General features: G+C 44.8%; 1 protein-coding gene across 1 annotated transcript in view; it reads left to right on the top strand.

The window, feature by feature from the left end:
* Positions 1–3,090: 3,090 nt before the first annotated feature.
* Positions 3,091–23,914, top strand: part of LOC309334655 (uncharacterized protein) — a 47,031-nt gene continuing 26,207 nt past the window's right edge. Inside the window, exons 1-4 of the mRNA XM_081849154.1 lie at positions 3,091–3,151; positions 5,619–5,688; positions 9,179–9,333; positions 9,689–9,758. The gene's annotated coding sequence lies outside the window, so the exon portion shown is untranslated. The remainder of the gene's footprint in view (positions 3,152–5,618; positions 5,689–9,178; positions 9,334–9,688; positions 9,759–23,914) is intronic.

Below are 23,914 nucleotides of genomic sequence, written 5' to 3'. Positions count from 1 at the left end.
TGCAGCAGAAACATCTAATTCACATTAGAAACATTCACATTCCAGAAACATTAGAAACATTCACATTCCAAAATAGACTGTAGACTCACAATCTGAAAAGTTGCGGCAGAGCACGAGGTGGGGTAAACATTTGCACCTTTCATTCTCATTTTGTCTTATTTAGGACTGATAAGGTCCAGCATGGCTTCCTTAAAAATTAAATTTTGAAGCAAGCTTGCAGTTTAAACTATGCGCGCTTAAGAAAGGCAGTCTGTCAGAGACAGAAGGAACAGACAACACACATAACAGACAACATGTAAACACACATATTCTCATATATGTATTAACACACAACACACATAACAGACAACATGTAAACATATATACTCTCATCCTTTAGTTGGTTATTGCAAGGAGTTGGGCTGCTTCCTTTAGCTTCATTAAGTGAAATTAGTAGGAAGGTCCCACATGGTTTTAAGAGCCTCCTTGCCTCTTCAAACACCACCAGTTAACCAGCCGGCCAACGCAATTCGGGCTTGGCGGAGGCGGTGCTGGCAGGCCAGATTTCAGAACAGAGGTTCTCTAATTTTGCTTCGATAATAATTTGTGGCCAGGAATCGTCTTCCAATACGTGATGACAAATTGGAGAGGAGAGTCAGGGTCCTTCTGAGACTGAGATGGCTTTCTAGAAGCCTTCTTCCCAGAGTGAGCCCGCTCGCGTTTGGAAGCCTGGGTACCCATTTTATGTTTTACGCGTGTCTAGACAGAAAGAGGGAAGAGAAAGGGTGGTAAGGATTGGTATATCTAGGAGATTGATATACTTAATACGGGATTTATAGTAAAGAGGGGTCTTTAGTCGCTTGGCAACTTCCTTAGAGGGTTTTTAAAGAGCTCTAGCTATCCGGTATTCCTTCCTATTTCCTTAGTCAATAACCTGGGGTCCTTTTCCACTCTGCCGATCCCGCCCAATTCCTCATGGGCTATCCCTCCTGGCAACCTCCTACCTATCGTCAATCTCAGGAAAAGGGGCCCTACTGAACGCCCGCGCCGTGCGGTGCCAGATCGGGTGATCCCTGGATAGAGTTTCGAACCGAAAATCCCCCTTGCTTTTGGAAGCGGGCTCACGCACGATACACGTGTTACGTGGCACCGACCAGTGCGGCTGGGATTGATACAGAAAGCAAGACCCCTTCCCGCCCCCTTGCCGGGCGCTAAAGAAGTTCGGAAAAGAACTCCAACCCCTTGCTTTCAACTGGGATGTCCGTTGCGGAGAGTCGGCTGTCTTTCAAGTCGGCTCTCTCCGTCTTACTTTCGGACTCCCAATTGGTGCGGCTGGCTGGAGAGTTTAGAGAAAGGGATAGAGCTCAGAGCCCCCCTTTCGGGCCGAGCGGTGGTCCACGGTCTCTCTCACTAACCGGACCGAGAGAAAGGTAAGAAAGAGCGATAGGAGGAGGGCAGAGATTCAGTTGCCAGGAGATTTCCACCCCTTTCCCACCAGTGCACTGGATTTTTCCTTTTCCTTATACTCACATGTCTTCTATGATGATCCCCGGATTGATGAATAAGCCGGCTGGATCCCTCTTTGCTCCCCGGCTGAACTCCTGGGGCTTTCGATTACCGCCCGGAGGATGGCCGGGGGTCCAAAGGATCTTCCCAGGCAAAATGGCCTGGTGCCGGCTGAAGATTTCAGGGCCCCCGGTCAGCAACGCGGGAGAACCGCATGCCCCACGTGGGGCGCCAACTGTTACGGCAAAAATCTGGGTGCGAGGCTGCTCTGCCACCCAGCTCATCGGACTAAGTCCGCGGGTCCCTGCGGAGGAAAATGAGCTCAGCCGGAGACAGGAGCAAACTGCAGAAGATCCAAGTTTATTGCGCAACAGGTTCAAGGCGAGATTGAACAGTGAGAAAGGGGTGACATGAGTTTTTGAAACTCCCTCCATGTCCCAGAATACAGTGCAAAACACGTCATGAATATATTAAAGAGAGGTTTGGTTACACAGATTACATCATGAATATATTAAAGGGAGGTTGGGTTACACAGATTAACATATGGAGGAGGGAGGGGGGAATATGCAGAGCTGGAGATATGCACAGATAAACACTTCCTGGGGATGAGAAAACAATGGTCCCAAATATGCATAGTCTGCCACCTGACATTGTCTGGAGGAAAGGCTGATCAGAACAATTTGAAAGGATTAAGGTCTTGACACTTTGCTTGAGGGATTATGCTGGACAGGGGAGATGTGATGGAGTCCTAGAGTAATTGAGCAAACTGGCACGCTGATTTTCTATGAATTTTATAGATTTTAGTCCCTTTTGACAATTGGAAATAAATTGATATATTGTAGCGAAGAAGAAGGTGAAGAAGACATGCCCCCCCCCTTCCGTAACACTCCCCCTTCCCAGAAAGCAAATATCTTCTTCCCTCCAAACAAGGTCTATACTGTAATCCCATTTCTTTCATGAAAAGGTCCCAGCAGCAGCAAGGAATGAGACACCCCCCCCCCCAAAAAAAGTCCTTCGGGGAATGAAGGTGGCAGTTTTACTTTCCCCGCTTCATCTCTATTGTTCCCACTGGTTTGGAAGGTCCGTCTTTATTACACCGCTTTTACCACGGCGGGGAATCCAGTGTCCTTATTGTGGGTAGCGCGGCTGGTGTTTGAGCTTTGCTTATTGCGGGGGGGGGGGCATAGCTCTGTGGTGGAGCAGCTGCTTTGCATGCAGAAGGAGGTCCCCGATTCGGTCCCCACCACTGAAGAAGAGCCCCCCCCCAAAAAAACCCAGGTGGATGAAGCTTGCACAACTTTACAGACCTCCCCTCTGGAGTCACCCGCTCCCACCCCTATTTGGAGACTCCGCTGTGGGGAGGAGAGGCAACATGGGGGGGGGGGAGGACGCAAAAGGCTGCGCCTTCACAGCTGGTCCCCATCCTAACACACACAAACGGGCTGCTCTGTACCGTAGCTCTATGGGCTCCTGCATTCGAAAAGAACCGCGAAGTGTCGGGAGATTCCTGGTGGCCCAAAGGAAGGACCCCCCCCCCCCGAGAAGTGGGAGGTTTTACAAAAGGGAGGAGGGGTGTCGGTGGAATAACACGCCTCCGCCCCCGTATTTCCGGGAAGAAAACCGGTTTCGCTAGCAAAGGACGCGGATCACCAGAGAGGACAAAGAGGTAAAGGTGCGGCGGGAGAAGGGAGATTGGAGCGGGCGGGGAGAAAAGGACAGAGAGACCCCCCCCCCGCAATACAAGCGCCTTTCTGGGGCCCCATCGGCAGGGGCTCCGATCCGCGCGACCCAGCTGCGAAGTGGGGACCCAACACCTACAGGGACTGCATTGCACGATCTCCTTTGCAGCGGCCCCACCGCTTGAGGGCAAGCGATGCTCAACTGCCCTGCACCCCTGGGGCGCCTTTGCAGGAACTTGAATGCGATGCCCACCAGGGGGGTCCCGACGAGGACCCCTATCCCCAAGCAGCCCTGGATTTGATCCCAAGACCGAAACAGGACGCGCCCCGCTCTCTGCCCTTCCCGGCCTTGAGGGAGAGAGGGTGTCCATGAAAGGGTTAAAGGAGGTGAAATAGGCCGGGATAAAAGACCCACCCCCCTCCCTGCCCGCCTTGGGAGGCTCCTCTGGATGGAGAGGTTGGTGCGCCTGGGAGAGATTTGATTCTGTGCAGAGGGCAAGGAGTGAGCTGGTGGCAGGGGAGACTGTGGGATGGAGGAAGGAGGGCAGAGGAAATTGGGGGGCTGAGGGAGGAATAGCAGCATCCCTTGGGGGGGGGGGAGAGCCCTGCTGAACAGAGAGAGAGACTCTTCCTTTTGGATGTCTCCATCCTTGGGCAATGGAGGAGGACTGTCTGGTGGGTCTGCCTTGGCTTCTCCCTCCTGCCCAGGAATCTGCCACTCTTTCAAGTTGACCAGAGAGAGATGCCTGATTAAGGGCGGTGGGGGGGGGTCCACACTGATTTCCCCACTTCTTTCAGGAAGCTCAATCTTCTCCCCGTTGATCCTCGCAAGCTACTGCATGTCTGGCTGTGGGCTGCCTTTTGTTGTTTAGTCGTTTAGTCGTGTCCGACTCTTCGTGACCCCCTGGACCAGAGCACGCCAGGCACTCCTGTCTTCCGCTGCCTCCCGCAGTTTGGTCAAACTCATGCTGGTAGCTTCGAGAACACTATGCAACCATCTCGTCCTCTGTCGTCCCCTTCTCCTTGTGCCCTCCATCTTTCCCAACATCAGGGTCTTCTCCAGGGAGTCTTCTCTTCTCATGCAGTAGCCAAAGTATTGGAGCCTCAGCTTCACGATCTGTCCTTCCAGTGAGCACTCAGGGCTGATTTCCTTCAGAATGGAGAGGTTTGATCTTCTTGCAATCCATGGGACTCTCAAGAGTCTCCTCCAGCACCAGAATTCAAAAGCATCAATTCTTCGGCGATCAGCCTTCGGCGATCAGGGTGGGCTGCATTATACCAAGTCAAACCGTTGGTCCACCTTGGAGAGGAGAAGAGAGAAAAAGGTAGAAGGTCCTGAGAGGGAGGAGGGAGGAGGAGGCCTTCTCCAAAGCGGCTCTTTGCTTCTGGAATCCCCTCCCAGGAAGTAGCCAGAGACCTCTTCCTCTCTCTCACGCTCTACCACTCTTTCAAATCAGAACCAGATAAGGCGGTGAAGGTCCTGTGTGAGTGTCTGGAGGCAGTTGGAAGATTGTGGCTAACAGATTGAGGTTGAATCCTGACAAGACAGAACTACTGTTTTTTTTGGGGGGGGTAGGTATAGAAGACTCCCTGGTCCTGAATGGGGTAACTGTGCCCCTGAAGAACCAGGTGCGCAGCCTGGGAGTCATTTTGGACTCACAGCTGTCCATGGAGGCGCAGGTCAATTCTGGGTCCAGGGCAGCTCTCTATCAGCTTCATCTGATATGCTGGATGAGACCCTACCTGCCCGCAGACTTTCTCAACTGGTTATTTTCCACTCAGACTACTGCCATGCACTCTACGTGGGGCTACCTTGAAAGATTACCCAGAAACTACAACTAATCCAGAATGCTACAGCTGGACGGGTGACTGGGAGTGGCCACTGAGACCATATAACACCTGAAAGACCTACATTGGCTCCCAGGATGTTTCCGAGCACAATTCAAAGTGTTGGTGCTGATCTTTAAAGCCCTAAACGGCCTCAAAGGCCCAGTATACCTGAAGGAGCGTCTCCACCCCTATCATTCAGCCCGGACTCTGAGGCCCAGCACTGAGGGCCTTCTGGCGGTTCCCTCACTACAAGAAGTGAAGTTACAGGGAACCAGGCAGAGGGCCTTCTTGGTAGTGGCGCCCGCTCTGTGGAAAGCCCTCCCATCATATAGAAATAAACAACTATCTGACGTTTAGAAGACATCTGAAGGCAGTTTAGGCAGTTTAGGGAAGTTTTTAATGATTGATGTTTTAATATATTTTTAATACTCTATTGAGAGCTGCCCACAGTGGCTTGGGAGGCCCAATCAGATGGGCAGGGTATAAGAAATAAATTATTAATATTAGTATAATTATTATTAAAGGGGCACCAGATGCCTTGTTATACTTTCTTCAAAAGATGAATATTTTTGAATACTTTTCCAGTGACGTAAATAGCACTTCCATTTTACTTATTCCGCACAGGAGAGAATCTGATCTGCAAGTCTGAGCTCAACTCCTTCTTTGAAACAGAAAAATACAGAGACTTTGAGAGGTAAGTCCTTCCTCTTGCCCGGGAGACTGTATCTTGTAGGTCTCGTTTCAGTTGGGAGCATAAGAAAAGTCCTGCTGGAATAGGATCAGGGCCCACCTCGTCCATCATCCTCTTCTCAAAAGGACCAGCCAAGGAGAACCCCCCCCCCCAGCAGGGCCAAGAGCTGTCTCCCCACTCAGGACTCCCAGCCCCTGGGATTCAGATGAATAATTCCTCCATAGGAGGGGGGGGGGGGGACTAATAGCTGGGAACTGAAGGACTGCTACTGAAATGGTGGGTGGTTCTGAGAAGGTGGACATAATGGAGCCGCCTCAGGAAGTAAATGGTGCAGGATTAGGGAATGTGTGCAGTTGCTTGGAGTGTATCAGGAAGATGTTACACATAACGGAGGAAGGAGGAAACAATGCAGATATTTAGCTTTTTCAGAGGAGGAGGAAGATGGAGAAAGTGTGTCCCTCCAGATGTTGTTCCAGTAGAACTCCCATCATCCCTGGACATTGGCCATCCTTGCTTGGGCTGATGGTACTTTGAGTCCAGCCACATCTGGAGGGCCAGAGGTGTCCTACCTCAGCATAGATGGTTCCTCTAGGAGCTCAGACTCACTTGGGAGGTCCAGGTGTGTATAGATACCAAGGGTTACTGAGACACATTTTCAGGGATTATGTTTGATGCTAAGGCTCCAAATCCAAGGTGCCCACACTAAATGAAGGTCTGGATGATACCCTCAAAGAGATCTGGTTTATATTCCAGAAGACGGCCAACCAGGGAATAGATGGGCAGTGTGTGTGGAGGTCCTGGGCTGCCTACACAACAAGGCCATTGTCTCCAGCAGGGTGGCCCCGTTTAAAAATGCATAAATCCGGACAGAGTTGTTGAGCTTTTTAAAAATACAAATTCTCCCCAAAAGAAGCAGCTTTTGAGCTTTCCTGATGTTTCCCACCATAGAAATCTTCGGAATGTAATGGAGTCTGCCACGCTTCCCTGTGCCGGCTTGAGCCTCAAGCTCTCTTCCTGGCTCCAAGCAGAGTATTGCAGCAGCGGTTTTGCCTTGTGTGGATCATAAATCCCAGTCTGTACACAGGCTTCTTGCTTAATCTAAGAAGGCTTTATTATGTACAGAAAAAATCATCATAAATCACCCCGGAGATCGGGCGGACATTCTCTACGGCTCAACAGCTAAAAGCGAAAGTAACTCACACGCAAAGAAAGATTCCCGTATGTGAACAAAACTAGGCCTCAGGATGTGAGACGTCACACAGAACTGTTTAACCCTGTAAGTTCTGGTTCTCCTCACAAGAAACGGCAGCCTTGCCATACATCTGGGTGGACCTTTTGCCGATCTTGTGAAAATCCTCCTCGATTCCCGGGGGGGTGGGGAACAGACCTATGGCAGCCCTACCTTCTCAATCTTCTTGATATGGTCCAAAGGGAAGCAGAGCAATATTTTTGGCCCCAGCTTGGCCTCAGGAGTTACCGGAAGGAGGCGTAGAAGGACTCCACCCAACATGTTGCAATGTATTAGGACCGATAGAAGCTCCATATAAAGCACTCAGGAGTCCAGCTGTGTTGCAAGGAGGGCTTTATTCCAGCTGCAGTCCTGCAGCATCATAAAGTACCACAAATCAGCCTTCCTACATACAGGGGAGAAGCCATTGTGGAGAAGTCTAGCATACCTCTGTATACAAGCTGGCTATAGATCAATTATGCAGCGCCCCATCTCTTGGGATGCTGACTCACCACATGAAACTGAGTCAGCATTTCCACTTTTCATAGTGTTAACTCCTTGATACCCACAACACTCCAACACAATCGTCTTAAGGATTCCACTCCCGATTCGTGTAGGGTTTACTGCTTAGCCTCTTCTTTTCCTGAAGATACTCACGTAAGGCAGATCTGCTGGGAAGGGAAAGAGGAAAACAGAGACCCCTCCCGGGAACAGAGCCATAGCTAGGGGGGTGGCCAGCCGGGGGTGGTGGTTGTTTTTTGCACCAGGTGACGCCTCCAGCAGGGCGCCGTTGAGGATGTCTTTGTGGGGACGCAAATATCCCCAATTTGGTCTTTGACTCGGGGGAAATCCAGCCTTGTTTCCCCCCTGCCCGCGAAAAAGCCCCTCTCCTGGGACTCATAAGCAGGGGCTCCGATCCCCGCAATCCTGCTGCCAAGTGGGGGCCCAACACCTGCAGGGATTGCGTGGCAGGATCTCCTTTGCAGCCCCCCCACCCATGTTTCTTTTTCCTGGGGGTCCAGGAGGTGCTCAAGGCCCCCGATCCATGCACTCCAGCTGCCATCTCCTTTGCAGCGCCCTCCCCTCCACACGCGTCTCTTTTCCCCGGGGGCTCAAGCGATTCTCGGCAGCCCCGCACCCCCTGGGCTCTCTTGCCTGAACTGAAACGTGATGCCCACCAAGGGGGTCCCTACGAGGACCTCCTATCCCCAAGCAGGGATGGATGTGAACCCAGGGCCCAAACATGACACCCTCTGCCGTTACCCCCTGGCAGGAATCCCTCGAAGTACTCCTGCGCCTTGAGGGAGAGACGGAGTCCACGAAAGGCTTAAAGGAAGTGAAATAGGGCTGGATAGAGACCCCCCCCCTCTCCCGCCTCCCTGCCCGTCTTGCAAGGTCAGAGGGCGAGGGGTGAGCGGTGCCAAGGGGGTCTCTGGGCCCAGGGGAGACTGTGGGAGGGAGGGAGGAGGGCAGAGGAAGTTGGGGGGCTGAGGGAGGAATGGCAGCATCCCTGGGAGATAGAAGCCCAGCCGAGCAGGGAGGGAGACTCTTCCTTTTGGAGAAATGTCTCCATCTTTGGGCGCTGGAGGAGGAATCTCCGGTGGTGGGTCTGCCTTGGCTTCTCCCTCCTGCCCAGGAATCTGCCACTCCTTCAAGTCAACCAGAGAGAGAGAGTTGTCCCTGATGGTGGGGTTTTTTCCACTGATTCCCCCCCCATTTCCCCCATGGAAGCTCCATCCTCTCCCCACTGATCCTTGAAAGCTACTGCATGGCTGGCTGTGGGCTGCCTTATACCAAGTCAAACCCTTGGTCCACCTTGGAGAGCAGAAGAGAGAAAAAGCTGGAAGGTCCTGGGAGGCAGGAGGGAGGCCTTCTCCAAAGCAGCTCTTTGCTTCTGGAAGCCCCTCCCAGGAAATAGCCAGAGACCTCTTCCTCTCTCTCAGGCTCCCATCCTTAAGTGTTTCCACTTCTGTTTCAGTGTATCTGAAGAAGTGTGCATGCACACGAAAGCTCATACCTAGAACTAACTCAGTTGGTCTTTAAGGTGCTACTGGAAGGAATTTTTTTATTTTGTTTTGACCATGGCAGACCAACACGGCTACCTATCTGTAATCTCCACTGCATGGTTAATCGATGGTGGTGCTGGTGCTGATGATGTATATATACCAATTCAACAATGTGGGAGAAGGATGCTATAGAAAGGCTTTCAGGGTTTATATATAAGTATATCCAGAAGGCATTTCTTATTAGTTTTATTTATTGTAGGCAATGTCAGAGTGAGATACGATCTGTCAGCATCCAAAGATCCATAATCCGTCCCAGTCTGGGGCATTTCCATGATAGACAATATCTGTGGCTGGAGGCTCTACACTCAGGGCTGTGCATCTGCAGGCCTGGAATTGCCAGTATTACGGGCAAGGGTTGGGAACTTGCCAAATTTACAGACTGTATGTGAGTTTGTGTGTGGGGTGATAGTTTACAGCAAGCGTGTAAGTTTCTCCATCTGTAACTTTTCATGAACCGATAATGCGGTAGGAATTCCAAAATAACTATGCAAAATCTACAAAGAGACTCTCAGGATAATGGAGATTGCGAGTCTTCCTGCTCCACAGTCCACACCCTCAGCCTGCAGCCCACAAATGCTGAGACCATAATACTTTCATTAGCCCTTAATGGGACATCAGCTACTTTGTTATACTTTCTTTAACACATGAGTATTTTTGAATACTTTTCCAGTGACGTAAATAGCACTTCCGTTTTACTTATTCCGCACAGGAGAGAATCTGATCTGCAAGTCTGAGCTCAACTCCTTTCTTGAAACAGAAAAATACAGAGACTTTGAGAGGTAAGTCCTTCCTCTTGCCTGGGAGACTGTATCTTTGTAGGTCTCGTTTCAGTTTGCGGGAACATGAGAAAAGTCCTGCTGGATTAGGATCAGGGCCCACCTCGTCCAGCATCCTCTTCTCACAAGGACCAGCCAAGGAGAAACCCCCCAGCAGGGCCAACAGCTGTCTCCCCACTCAGGACTCCCAGCCCCTGGGATTCAGATGAATAATTCCTCCGTAGGGGAGGGGGACTAATAGCTGGGAACTGAAGGACTGCTACTGAAATGGTGGGTGGTTCTGAGAAGGTGGACACAATGGAGCCGCCTCAGGAAGTAAATGGTGCAGGATTAGGGAATGTGTGTAGTTGCTTGGAGTGTATCAGGAAGATGTTACACATCACGGAGGAAGGAGGAAACAATACAGATATTTAGCTTTTTCAGAGGAGGAGGAAGATGGAGAAAGTGTGTCCCTCCAGATGTTGTTCCAGTAGAACTCCCATCATCCCTGGCCATTGGCCATCCTTGCTTGGGCTGATGGTACTTTGAGTCCAACCACATCTGGAGGGCCAGAGGTGCCTACCTCAGCATAGAGGATTCCTCTAGAGGCTCAGACTCACTTGGGAGGTCCAGGTGGGTGTGAGACATGTTTTCAGGGATTATGATTGATACCTATACTCCAAATCCAAGGTGCCCACACTAAATGAAGGTCTGGATGATACCCTCAATGAGGTCTGGCTTATATTCCAGAAGACGGCCAACCAGGGAATAGATCTGAAGGTTCTGAACTGAGTTACAATCGAGATTCTGAGTTACAATTCAGGCTGAAAAATGGAGTCAGGGATCCTTTTTTAAAAAAAGTTTTTTATTTATACAACAAGAAAAAAACACACACACACAAATACCATATTACACACAAATTACAAAAATAACCATATACACATAATTTTCTTAGCAAACAATAAAACATCTAATGGTTTTATCACTAAAGACCCAACCTCCCGTCTATTCCATATTTCAAATTCATATTACTTTTTGCCAGTACACACTTTTATCATAATTAAACTTATTCTCAATAAATCTAATTTCTTATATCTACCTTGCAATTATTACTGAAGTTCCTCGAATGCTGCAACAGAATTTAAACTACTGTATTTATTTTTCAGATAATCTTTGAAAACCTCCCATTTTGAAACAAATTCCTGTTTTGATTTATTCTTTATTTTTTTCTGATAAACCATCTAATTCAGCATATTCTGTCAGCTTTTGGATCCAATCTTGTATAGAGGGGATTTCATTACTCTTCCATTTTGCTGCGATCAAAACTCTTGCTACCACCGTTGCATATAAAAAGATACCCTTCCTCTTTTGTGGAATATCCAAATCTGTTAGGCCTCTGGTTTTTTATTGAAAGAGATCTTTAGCATTTCTTGCAGTTCTACATGGATACTCTCCCAGAATACCTGTATTTTCCTACATGTCCACCACATATGGTAGAATGTTCCTGATTCACCGCATCTCCAACAATTACTTGACACATTTTTATACATTTTTGAAAGTTTCCATGTTGTTAGATACCATTGATGTTGCATTTTTTGAAAGTTCTCTCTAATCGTGTAACAATTTGTGAATTTCCAATTGATCTTCCATAAATTTTCCCATTGGGCCATGGTTATTGAATGGCCAAAATCCTGGGACCACCTCACCATTGCCACTGTTACCTCCTCCTCCTTGACTGTCCAGTCAAGAAGGAGTCGATAAGTTTTGGAAAGAGTTTTTCTTTTAGAATTTACAAGATCAGATTCGAATCGGGAAATTTCTGTTGAGAACCCCTTTTGTTTGTCAGATTTAAATTTTTCAAATAACTGATGGTATTGGAACCAGTCTGAGATGTGTTCTCTTATTTCCTCAAAGTTTTTATTTGGTTATCTTCATTTTTGAGAAGTGTTTTATATGTTGGCCAGCTTTCCTGAGTATTTTTCCGTTTTACTGCTACGGCTTCTATTGCAGAAGCAGCAAGATTCAACTTTGGACTCTATTGCGATGTTGCAAATTCAGAGAAGGGAGAATACCCTAAGATTCAGAGGAATAACAGAGGACGCAGAGGAAATAATTGAGAAAAAAATCTCAAAAGAGCTAGCAGCTTGGTTAGACCTAGAAGAAGCAGAAGTAACACAAAAAATAGAAAAAGCATTTAGAGTCAAATCTAATGCAGCAAAAGCAAATAACTGGCCGGCTGACTGTTTGGTCTCTATGGATTTCAGAAATCGAATTTTACAAGCTAGCAACAAGAAGAAATTCAAGTCGGAAGGAAATGATATTATTGTCCACAAGATTATTCCAAATCAATTGATAAAAAAGAGAGAAGCTTACAAACCTCTAGCCGAGGCACTAAAGGCAAAGGCAGTGGACTATACATGGGAGTACCCTGAAGGCATCTCCCTTTTCTTTAAAGTGCTTGTTGGCATTAGATGCGGACAAGTTCTGGAGAAAGTACCGGAAAGAGCTCAGAGGGAAAAGGCAATTGTTGGGAGAATCAGAGGAAATTGAACAAACAGTTGAGAGTTAGGAGACAGATCTAAGAAGGGAATTTATTAAACGTATACTGAGACCTTGAATGTGTAAATTTATTTATTTATTATTTTTTATTAATCCGTTCACGTATCATAAGAAATAAAGTATGGATTATAAATTTATTACTTGGAACGTAAATGGTTTAAATGAAAAATCAAAAAGGAACAAGGTGGAACATATTCTGGTAAAGCAAAAATATGATCTAATCTGTCTGCAAGAAACCCATGTAGCGGAAAAACATAAAAGAGTATTAATAAAAAAAAGATTGGGGCTTGAGTTTATTGCATCAAGTAAAGAAAAAAAGAGAGGGGCGGTAATCTATGTAAAACCTCAGCTGGAGCCAAAACTGCTTTACAATGATGAAAAAGATCGAACAGTGATTATAGAAGTTAAGATCAATAATGAAAAAGTGATAGTTATTGGAGTTTATGCACCAAATGAAAGAAAATCCGAATTCTATCCATTCTTGGAAGAAAAAGTCATAGAATATCTAGGGGGGGAAATTATATTATTAGGAGATTTTAATGGAGTAGTCAATCCAAACATGGACAGAACAATAAAGAAGAAAGAAAAGAGGCAGAACAAACTCCCAACTACATTTTTCAATTAATAGAACTCCTGAATTTGTTTGACGCTTGGAGGTTTAAGAATCCAACAGAGAAAGAATTTACACACTATTCAGAGCCACATAAATCGGCGGGAGAAATCGACTTATGAAATCGACAACAAAGGATTTATTAAATAATATTACAAAAGCAGAAATCCATCCAAGGACAATTTCAGATCATAGCGCAGTCTGGGTTAACTTTAAAGGAAAAGAAGAAAAGAATAAAAGGTGGCAACTTAATGAGAGTATGTTAAATGATGAAAAAACTGTACAGAAGGCCAAGCAAATCTTAGAAGAATATTTTAAGTTTAATTTAAATCAAGGAGTAGATCTAGAGACGGTTTGGGACGCGGGTAAAGCCGTCATAAGAGACTTCTTTATCCAACAAAACGCATTCCAAAGGAAAATAAAGGAGAAGAAAATGGAGATTTGGGAGGAAATTAGAAAAAAGGAAAGGATCATTTTCCAAAAACCAGACGATGAACTAATTAAGCAAAATATAAAAATTTTACAGACGCAATTCTCCATGATAATAAACGGAGAGACAGAATGGAAGATAAAATGGTTGCGACATAGAAATTTTGAGTTTGCAAATAAACCTGGCAAACTTCTGGCCTGGCAATTAAAGAAGAAAAAGGAAGATAGAATTATCAATAAAATTAAAATTGAAGACAAATGGATTCAAGAACCGAAGGAAATTAGTAAAACTTTTGCTAGTTTTTTCGGAAAACTATATAAAGAAGGTCCAGAGACTCTAGAAAAAATAATTATTTGGGCAAAAATAAACTACCAATAATACTGAAATCTTGAACTCACCAATAACAGCTATGGAGGTGCAACAAGCTATACACAGATCAAAATTAGGAAATACACTGGGCCCAGATGGTCTCCCAGCTAATTACTATAAAAAGTTAGAACAGGCATTATTTCTTCCCATTAAAGACCTAATGAATAATCTGGCAACTGGAAAGCTACCGAAAACCTGGAAGGACAGCTTTATTACTCTTATCCACAAACAGGGAACAGATGCCTCAAACATGGCCAATTACAGACCCATTGCACTGCTAAATAACGATTACAAGATATTTGCAGACATTCTTGCAAATAGATTAAAAATGGTGCTGAAAGAGATAATTCATAAAGATCAAACCGGATTTCTTCCCGGATGATTTATGCAATCCAACATGAGATGTGTGATTAATGTATTAGAATATTTGGATATTAAAATTGATAAACCAGCAGCTATTATGTTGGTGGACGCTGAAAAAGCTTTTGACGTGTCCTGGAAATTTATGAAAAAATTAATGGAAGAAATCGGACTGGGAGAAAATATTTGTAAAGGAATAAATGCCATCTATTCGGAACAATATGCAAAATTGATCATCGACGGAAGAATTACTGAGGAGTGCAAAATAAACAAGGGAACCAGACAGGGCTGGCCACTGTCACCACTGATATTTATCTTGGTGATGGAAGTCTTGAACGATCAGATAAGAAAGGATCAGCTTGTTAAAGGCATCACTCTGGGAAACAAAACATATAAAATTAAAGCTTTTGCGGATTTACTTGTTATGACTGAAAACCCTAAAGAAAGTCTGAAAAGAGTGCTGGAACTGATTATAGAATTTGGAGAAGTGGCAGGCTTTAAGCTGAATACAACAAAAACAAAAATGCTTGTTAAAAATGTAACCACAGAAGAAAAGGACAACTTAGAAAAAATATTGGGCCTGAAAATCTCCTCAAAAGCGAAATACTTGGGTGTTTGGATCACCCCCAAGAACATAAACTTATTTCAGGATAATTACACCAAAACTTGGTTAGAGATTAGAAAAAACTTTGTAACCTGGAGTAAACTAAAATTAACATTTCTGGGTAGGATTTCCATTATAAAGATGAATGTGCTTCCAAAATTAATCTTTTTATTTCAAATGATTCCAATACTGGGCGAAGCAAGTTGTCTTAGGATATGGCAAAGAGAAATTTCCAAATTCCTGTGGGAAGGGAAGAAACCTAGGATTAAACACCTGATCTTAATAGACATAAAAGAGAAAGGAGGCTTTTCCCTACCCGACTTAAAACTTTACTACGAGGCAGCCTGTTTCACCTGGCTAAAAGATTGGTGCACGTTGCAGGATCCGAACCTCTTGGACCTGGAAGGTTTTGACAACCGTTGGGGATGGCACGCCTACCTGATATATGGAAAAGCGAAAATTCATAAAAATTTTACCAACCATATAATAATAAAATCACTCTTTGCTGTATGGGAAAAATATAAAGACCTGATGGAACCTAAAGTCCCGTGGTGGACTTCTCCAATAGGAGGCAGGGATCCTAAATGTCATCTAAAGATGGTTTCCCCCCTCACAATCTCTTCTGGTGGAAGCATCTCTGACTGCACCTCCTCTCTCAAAAATCAGATTCTTTCCTTCCACCCCCTTTTGTTGACATCCATCTGCCTCGAGACACAATGTAGAGTCTCCATGAGGTTGAAGTCAAACAGGGGTGTTAGAAGCACAGACGTGACCCCCGCAGAATACAGGGCAGTGTGTATGGAGGTTCTGGGCTCCCTACACGACAAGGCCATCTTCTCCAGCAGGGTGGCCCCATTTAAAAATGCAAAAATCCGGACAGAGTTGTCGAGCTTTCTAAAAATACAAATTCTCCCCAAAAGAAGCAGTTTTTGAGCTTTCCTGATGTTTCCCACCATAGAAATCTTCGGAATGTAATGGAGTCTGGCACGCTTCCCTGTGCCGGCTTGACCCTCAAGCTCTCTTCCTGGCTCCAAGCAGAGTATCGCAGCAGCGGTTTTGCCTTGTGTGGGTGATAAATCCCAGTCTGTACACAGGCTTCTTGCTTAATCTAAGAAGGCTTTATTATGTACAGAAAAAAATCATAAATCACCCCGGAGATCGGGCGGACATTCTCTCCGGCTCAACAGCTAAAAGTGGAAGTAACTCACGTATGTGAACAAAACCAGGCCTCAGGATGTGAGACGTCATACAGAACTGTTTAACCCTGTAAGTTCTGGTTCTCCTCACAAGAAACGGCAGCCTTGCCATACGTCTGGGTGGACCTTTTGCCGATCTTGTGAAAATCCTCCTCGATTCCCGGGGGGGGGGGGACAGACCTATGGCAGCCCTACCTTCTCAACCTTCTTGATATGGTCCAAAGGGAAGCAGAGCAATATTTTTGGCCCCAGCTTGGTCCCAGGAGTTACCGGAAGGAGGCGTACAAAACTCCACCCAACATGTTGCAATGTATTTGGACCAATAGAAGCTCCATATAAAGCACTCAGGAGTCCAGCTGTATTTCGTTTCCTGCTTGGCAGGAGGTTGGACTCGATGGCCCTTGTGGTCTGTTCCAACTCTATGATTCTATGATTCAAGGAGGGCTTTATTCCAGCTGCAGTCCTGCAGCATCATAAAGTACCATAAATCAGCCTTCCTACATACAGGGGAGAAGCCAGTGTGAAGAAGTCAAGCATACCTCCGTATACTAGCTGGCTGTAGACCAATTAGGCAGCGCCCCATCTCTTGGGATGCTGACTCACCACATGAAACTGAGTCAGCATTTCCACTTAGCTTAGTGTTCACTCCTTGATACCCACAACACTATCATCTTAAGGACTCTACTCCCGATTAGTGTAGCGTTTACTTCTTGGCCTCTTATTTTCCTGAAGATATTCACCACATGAAACTGAGTCAGCATTTCCACTTAGCTTAGTGTTCACTCCTTGATACCCACAACACTATCATCTTAAGGACTCTACTCCCGATTAGTGTAGCGTTTACTTCTTGGCCTCTTATTTTCCTGAAGATATTCACGCAAGGCAGCAGAGGTTTAGGATCAGAGTTTTCCTTCTGCTGCTTGGCCTCCCTTCCCAGGTTGATGAGCCCCTCACTTCCCTCTACGGCACTTGCATAAACCACCTGCTTGACTGTTGGAGTCACTATTGGTCTCGTCTGCTCAATGTGCCAGAGCCTCTCATCGCATGCAGTGAAAGTCCCTGACTCATCAAGGGATTGAGACCCATCAATTATCCTTAACTGGTTTAGATGGCCTGTCGAAGCTTTTCCTGGGTTGTGTCTGCTGTTGCATACTGACAGCGTCTAGGACCCACAGGTGAGAGCTGAGTACAGGTTGGGGATTAATGGTGGACCAATCACCCCATAAGGAGCCCTATATGTCCCCCACGAGAGGTACTATCCCAGCCCCAACACCCCATGACATAATACTATTAATGTATTTGATAGAGCAGAAATAAATTTGTGTCTCCAGCAATAAAACTAACAGCTTCATCCCATGAATGAATCACTGCTAAATATCCAAGGCTGAAGTTTCCATTAAGTACAGTTATAAATTGATGTTTAATATCGAGCTTCTTCAGTGTGACACAGATTCGGCTTGGAAATAGAGGAGGTACGTCCAGGAGTGATGCAAATGGAGAAAGGACAGTGAGAGAGGCCTAGGCAGAGAATTTACACTAGGACAGTCTTGTGTCAGAAAACGGGCACGAGATCTGGTGGCACATCATAATTATAAATACTAATTGGGATGAGTGCCAATTGAACTTGATGTGTATCATCTTCCTTTGTTCTCTCCCTTGAAACACCAACAGGATTTTGTCTCCCTGCATTCTGAAGCAGACGATGGAGAAGACAGGCAAGAATTCTGGGGGGGCATCTGTAAATTCAAAAGGAATAACGAAGAAACCATTTGAATGTATAGAGTGTGGAAAGAGCTTCAATCGAAGTGAAACCCTTACAATACATCATCGAACTCACACAGGGGAGAAACCATTTAAATGTATGCAGTGTCGGAAAACCTTCAGTCAAAGCGGACACTTAAGACGACATCAACGAACTCACACAGGTGAGAAACCATTTGAATGTATAGAGTGTGGAAAGAGCTTCAGTCAAAGGGGAAACCTTAGAATACATCAGCGAACTCACACAGGGGAGAAACCATTCAGATGCATGGAGTGTGGAAAGAGCTTCAGTGATAGTGGGAAACTTCGACTACATCATCGAACTCACACAGGGGAGAAACCATTTAAATGTATAGAGTGTGGAAACAGCTTCTCTAATAGTGGGAAACTTCAACGACATCATCTAACTCACACAGGGGAGAAACCATTCAGATGCATGGAGTGTGGAAAGAGCTTCTCTCACAGTGGGAAACTTCGACGACATCATCTAACTCACACAGGTGAGAAACCATTTGAATGTATAGAGTGTGGAAAGAGCTTCAGTCAAAGGGGAAACCTTAGAATACATCAGCGAACTCACACAGGGGAGAAACCATTCAGATGCATGGAGTGTGGAAAGAGCTTCAGTGATAGTGGGAAACTTCAACTACATCATCAAACTCACACAGGGGAGAAACCATTTAAATGTATAGAGTGTGGAAAGACCTTCAGACAAAGTGGACACTATAGACTACATCAACGAACTCACACAGTGGAGAAAGCATTTAAATGTATAGAGTGTGGAAAGAGCTTCAGTCAAAGTGAGAAACTTCAACAACATCATCAAACTCATACAGGGGAGAAACCATTTAAATGTATAGAGTGTGGGAAAAGTTTCAATAAAAGTGGACACTATAGAGAACATCAGCGAACTCATACAGGGGAAAAACCATTTAAATGTATAGAGTGTGGAAAGAGCTTCAGTCTAAGTGAAACCCTTAGAAAACATCAGCGAACTCACACAGGGGAGAAACCATTCAAATGTATAGAGTGTGGAAAGAGCTTCAGTCAAAGTGGACAATATAGACAACATCAACGAACTCACACAGGGGAAAAACCATTTAAATGTATAGTGTGTGGAAAGAGCTTCAGTCTAAGTGAAACCCTTAGAAAACATCAGCGAACTCACACAGGGGAGAAACCATTTAATTGTATGCAGTGTGGGAGAACCTTCAGTCAAAGGGGACACTTAAGAGAACATCAACGAACTCACACAGGGGAAAAACCATTTGAATGTATAGAGTGTGGAAAGAGCTTCAGTCAAAGTGGACACTGTAAACGACATCAACGAACACACATGGGAAAAACCATTTGAATGTATAGAGTGTGGACGGAGCTTCAGTTGAAGGGAAAACTCTTTGCTATTTGCTGTTTAGTAGCGCTGCAGAGAGCTTGCTGGGGAGACCATGCATTAAAAAGGGACTCAAAAATAACTTAAACAAGGTTTTAATAACAAAAACAAAAACTCCTTGTACACTAAATACATCAACAACAAACCAGACCCAACCACCAACCCATCCCCCAGGGTAATGAGGGAGCTAGGTGCTGCTCCTTATATACTATGCCCAAATGCTGACACAGTTTGATTAACACACCTCAGCAGCACCTGAGCTTTAGTAAAAATGTCTGCAATTTGATTGTCACCTGGAACATACTGAAGTACAATCATTTCATCAGCAATTAGTTTCTTTACAAACTGCAAACGTAACCTTAAGACTCTAGTGCGCTGCATATTGGTCTCTGAACACAGGATATCAAGTCCACTCTGGGAATCAAGGTAAATGTTTACTGGTAGTGTTACTTGCATCTGTAGGTCGGCAAATACTTGCAGATACCATTCTATATCACGAGTGGCCTGAACGCATGCACATAATTCATTCTCTGTTGTGGAGAGACAAATAATGGTTTGTGTTTGGGACCTCCATTCAAATGGACAACCGTTATAACAAAACACCATACCAGACACACCCCTGCAATTATTTTGTTCCACTGCATGAGATGCATCGCAGAAAATTTCAAAACCTTTGTCGATACTTGTAAGCTGCAACCTATTATGTTTGGTATGTTTAAGGTACATTACCACTCTCTTAAGAGCAGAGAAACATTCCGTTGTGGGCTTTTCCACAAATTTTGCAGAAAGTGAAAAGCATAAGTTATATCTGGTCTTGAGATTCTTTGAATGAAATTTAGCTTGCCTATAGCTGAACAATACAAAGTTTTGTTAGGAAATGGCTTATCTTCACCTGTAAAGGCGAAACCACACACCATAGGTGTTTCCTTCCCATTTGCATTTTCTAAACATAGCATTTCAACAAGATCATCAATTTTTGCAGTTTGATGAACCAAGAAATATCCATTTTTGCCCTTCTCAATTTGCATGGATAAGTAATTTTTAGCTATGCCTAATTCCACCGCTTGAGCCAGACATCCTGGATACCCTGAGCCAGACATCCTGTAGAGTGAAGTCAAATGGGCCTTAGAAAGCACTGCAAATAACAAGACCAATGGAAGTGATGCTATTCAAGCTGAACTATTAATAATAATAATAATAATAATAATAATAATAATAATAATAATAATAATAATTTATTTATACCCCGCCCATCTGGCTGGGTTTCCCCAGCCACTCTGGGTGGCTTCCAACTGAATATTAAAAACAGTACAGCATCAAACATTAAAAACGTCCCTAAAGAGGGCTGTCTTCAGATGACTTTTAAAAGTAAAATAGTTGTTTATTGCTTTGACATCTGCTGGGAGGGTGTTCCACAGGGCAGGCGCCACTACCGAGAAGGCCCTCTGCCTGGTTCCCTGTAACCTTACTTCTTGCAATGAGGGAACCGCCAGAAGGCCCTCAGTGCTGGATCTCTGTGTCCGGACTGAACGATGGGGGTGGAGACGCTCCTTCAGGTATACTGGACCGAGGCCGTTTAGGGCTTTAAAGGTCAGCACCAACACTTTGAATTGTGCTCGAAAACATACTGGGAGCCAGTGTAGGTCTTTCAAGACTGGTGTTGTTATGTGGTCTTGGCCGCTCCCAGTCACCTGTCTAGCTGCCGCATTCTGGATTAATTGCAGTTTCCGGGTCACCTTCAAAGGTAGCCCCACGTAGAGCGCGTTGCAGTAGTCCAAGTGGGAGATAACTAGAGCATGCACCACTCTGGCAAGACAGTCCGCGGGCAGGTAGGGTCTTAGCCTGCGTACCAGGTGGAGCTGGTAGACAGCTGCCCTGGACACAGAATTGACCTGCGCCTCCATGAACAGCTGTGAGTCCAAAATGACTCCCAGGCTGCACACCTGGTCCTTCAGGGGCACAGTCACCCCATTCAGGACCAAGGAATCCCCCACACCCACCCGCCCCCTGTCCCCCAAAAACAGTACTTCTGTCTTGTCAGGATTCAACCTCAATCTGTTAGCCGCCATCCATCCTCCAACAGCCTCCAGGCACTCACACAGGGCCTTCACTGCACAATTGCACTCATTTCACACGCGAGCAAGGTTATGCTTAAAATTCTACAATGCAGGCTTAAGCAGTATGTGGACCGAGAACTCCCAGAAGTGCAAGCTGCATTTAGAAGAGGCAGAGGAACCAGAGACCAAATTGCAAACATGCACTGGATTATGGAGAAAGCTAGAGAGCTCCAGAAAGACATCTAATTCTGCTTCATTGAATATGCAAAAGCCTTTTTAAAAAAATTTCTTTTTATTGAATTTCACTTAAATAACCAAAACAAAAAACAAAACAACAGTTACAGAAAAAAGAAAGGGGGGAAAAAGAAAAAATATCCATACATAACACAAAAATAGCATCAATTTCCGTTATGGTTCCTTGTCTTACTCCTTGAATCTTTATATCTTTAGATATTTAGATCTTTCCTCTACACACGTATTGACCTCCTTCCATCCCGATTTCGGGCTTCTTGATAAAAATTCTTTCTTGCGGGGGACCCCTAAAATCACAGGCGCAGAAGCCTGTGGACAAGGAGATTCGGTGGGCACCTTTGCACCCCCCGGTATCGCAAAGGAGTCTTTTTAAAGGCTCTGGAGCGGCATCGGGTGTGAGTGCGGTGCTGAGGATCGCAACCCAGCTCGTGGAGTGAAGCCGCGTCGCCATTGACGGAGAGCGCCGATTCCTTCCTGAAATTACCGATTGGCAACAAACCTGTGAGTAGGAATTATAAAATATTAAAAACGGACTATTTTTAAGAAGATTTGGCCGAAAACGGGAAAGGCAAAAATTAAGGAAGTCAGCCTCCCGGAACTGCACGATTAACGCAGCAATGAAAAAACTTGCTGTATTTAAAAGGAACGTCTTGGTTGAACTTTGCTAAACCCCGACATTGAAAGGACCTTCCCCCCACGAAGCGGGAGTAGGGGGGAAGGAAAAATTGACTCATTTTAAACCGCTAGAAGAAGTAAATTGTGAACGGAAACTCTCCGCTGCCGATACCTTTGATCAGGCTGCCTGAACGGAGAGCGCTTGAAACGAACTGTCAAAAAGAGAGGACTGTGGATACAAAGTAACAATATATTTGGAACATAATAACGGGACCTTACTTAGTAGATCCAGACTTTTAAATTGCAACAAAGTAAGACTTTGGGTTGAATTTTATTTTCCTTGGGACATTGTATGGCTACTTGCTTCACTGTTTTTTTTTTGTTATTCCGGCTTGGATACAATTTCCCCCTCTACAGGACTAAAAGAGAGACTGCAGTATTGAAGTAAAGAACTGGGATTTTCCACTTGTAACTTTCCTGTGAGAACGACCTTGAGTTATGAGCACGCCACTTGATGAAATATCAACAAGAAGTAAAACAAAGCAAGCTCAAAAGCAGGCTCAGAAAAGAACCTCTATATCAGGAGCAGCAGCTGGACAAGAGAGAGTAACAACAGCATCAATGGATTCTATGACACAGGCACTGCTCAAAATAAATCAATCTTTGGAAGTACTCACTAAGCAATCTACAGAAAACTCCAAGAAGTTGACAGAATTAACAACAAGACTCGACTTGAATACAACGACTATATCGTCTAACACAGAGTCTATAAATCGTTTGATACAAGAAAGTACCGAAACAAGGAAAATAGCTGAATCTGCTAAAATTACTGCCGAGGAAGTCAAGGGAAAATATGTACCTATTGCAAAGAAGGTACATGAACATGATGCAACCTTAGCTCTTATGGAACTGGAGAGGAAAGGCAAAAATCTGAAATTGAGATTGGTACCAGAGGAGGAAGAGGGCAACCTTGGGGAATTTCTCACAGATAAATTTCAGGAATTTTGGACTGATGAACTAGAAGGAGAAGAAGATGAATTCGTAATAACTACAGCCTTCCGGATTGGCAGAAAGCAAGGCAAGAAACCAAGGGATTGCTTAATCACCTTAAGATCCAAGGAAGAAAGAGATAAAATATTGAACCTACATTTCCAGAAGGCATTGATTATCAAGAATTCCCAAATACAGATTTATAAAGATATTCCTAAATATTTTTTGGAGGTGAGGACTCAATTTAAAGATTTAGTGGATTTGCTGAAAAAAAACAATACTCCATTCAGATGGGAGTTCCCACAAGGGTTGTCCTTTAACTTCAAAGGGAAGAAAATCAAAATAAAAACAATTCAAGATAAGGAACACTTTTTGGAGAGAAACTTTGAGGATTTTCAAAAAGGAACTGTGACTGAGGGAGAAATACCAGACATTGCAAACCTATCATTTGGACTGAACCCAGCACCGACTGATCAGGAACAAGAACTTGGAGCGGTTGGTGGAAAAGACACCCAGTAACAAAAATGTCTCTGCAACTCCTGAGTTGGAACTGCAATGGCCTTAACCATCCCCGAAAAAGGACTCAAGTCTTTCATATACTAAAGAAAGAGCAATTGGACATAATATGTTTGCAAGAAACTCATATTGCCAGAATACATAGAAAACTCTTAATAAATAAAAGATTAGGACTGGAATTTATTTCCTCAGACAAAGTTAAGAAAAGAGGAGTCGTGATCTATGTTAAGGAAAAATGGGAACCAAAAATGATCTTTAAAGATGAACAAGGAAGGTTTCTGGCAGTGGAAATTCAAATACAAGGAGAAAAAATCTTGATTGTAGGAATTTATGCACCTAATGAGGGGAAGGCTGAATTCTTCAAGAAGTTGCATGAGACATTAACGGACTTTATGGACTATAAAATAATAATGATGGGCGATATGAACGGAGTCGTCTCCACAAATATGGATAAAGCTCAAAGACAAGTAA

The sequence above is a fragment of the Podarcis erhardii genome (assembly GCF_964252035.2).
Source record: "Podarcis erhardii genome assembly, chromosome: 2".
Taxonomy (NCBI): domain Eukaryota; kingdom Metazoa; phylum Chordata; class Lepidosauria; order Squamata; family Lacertidae; genus Podarcis; species Podarcis erhardii.
The sequence above is the reverse complement of the archived record's forward strand: the minus strand, read 5'-3'. Positions and strand labels throughout refer to the sequence as shown.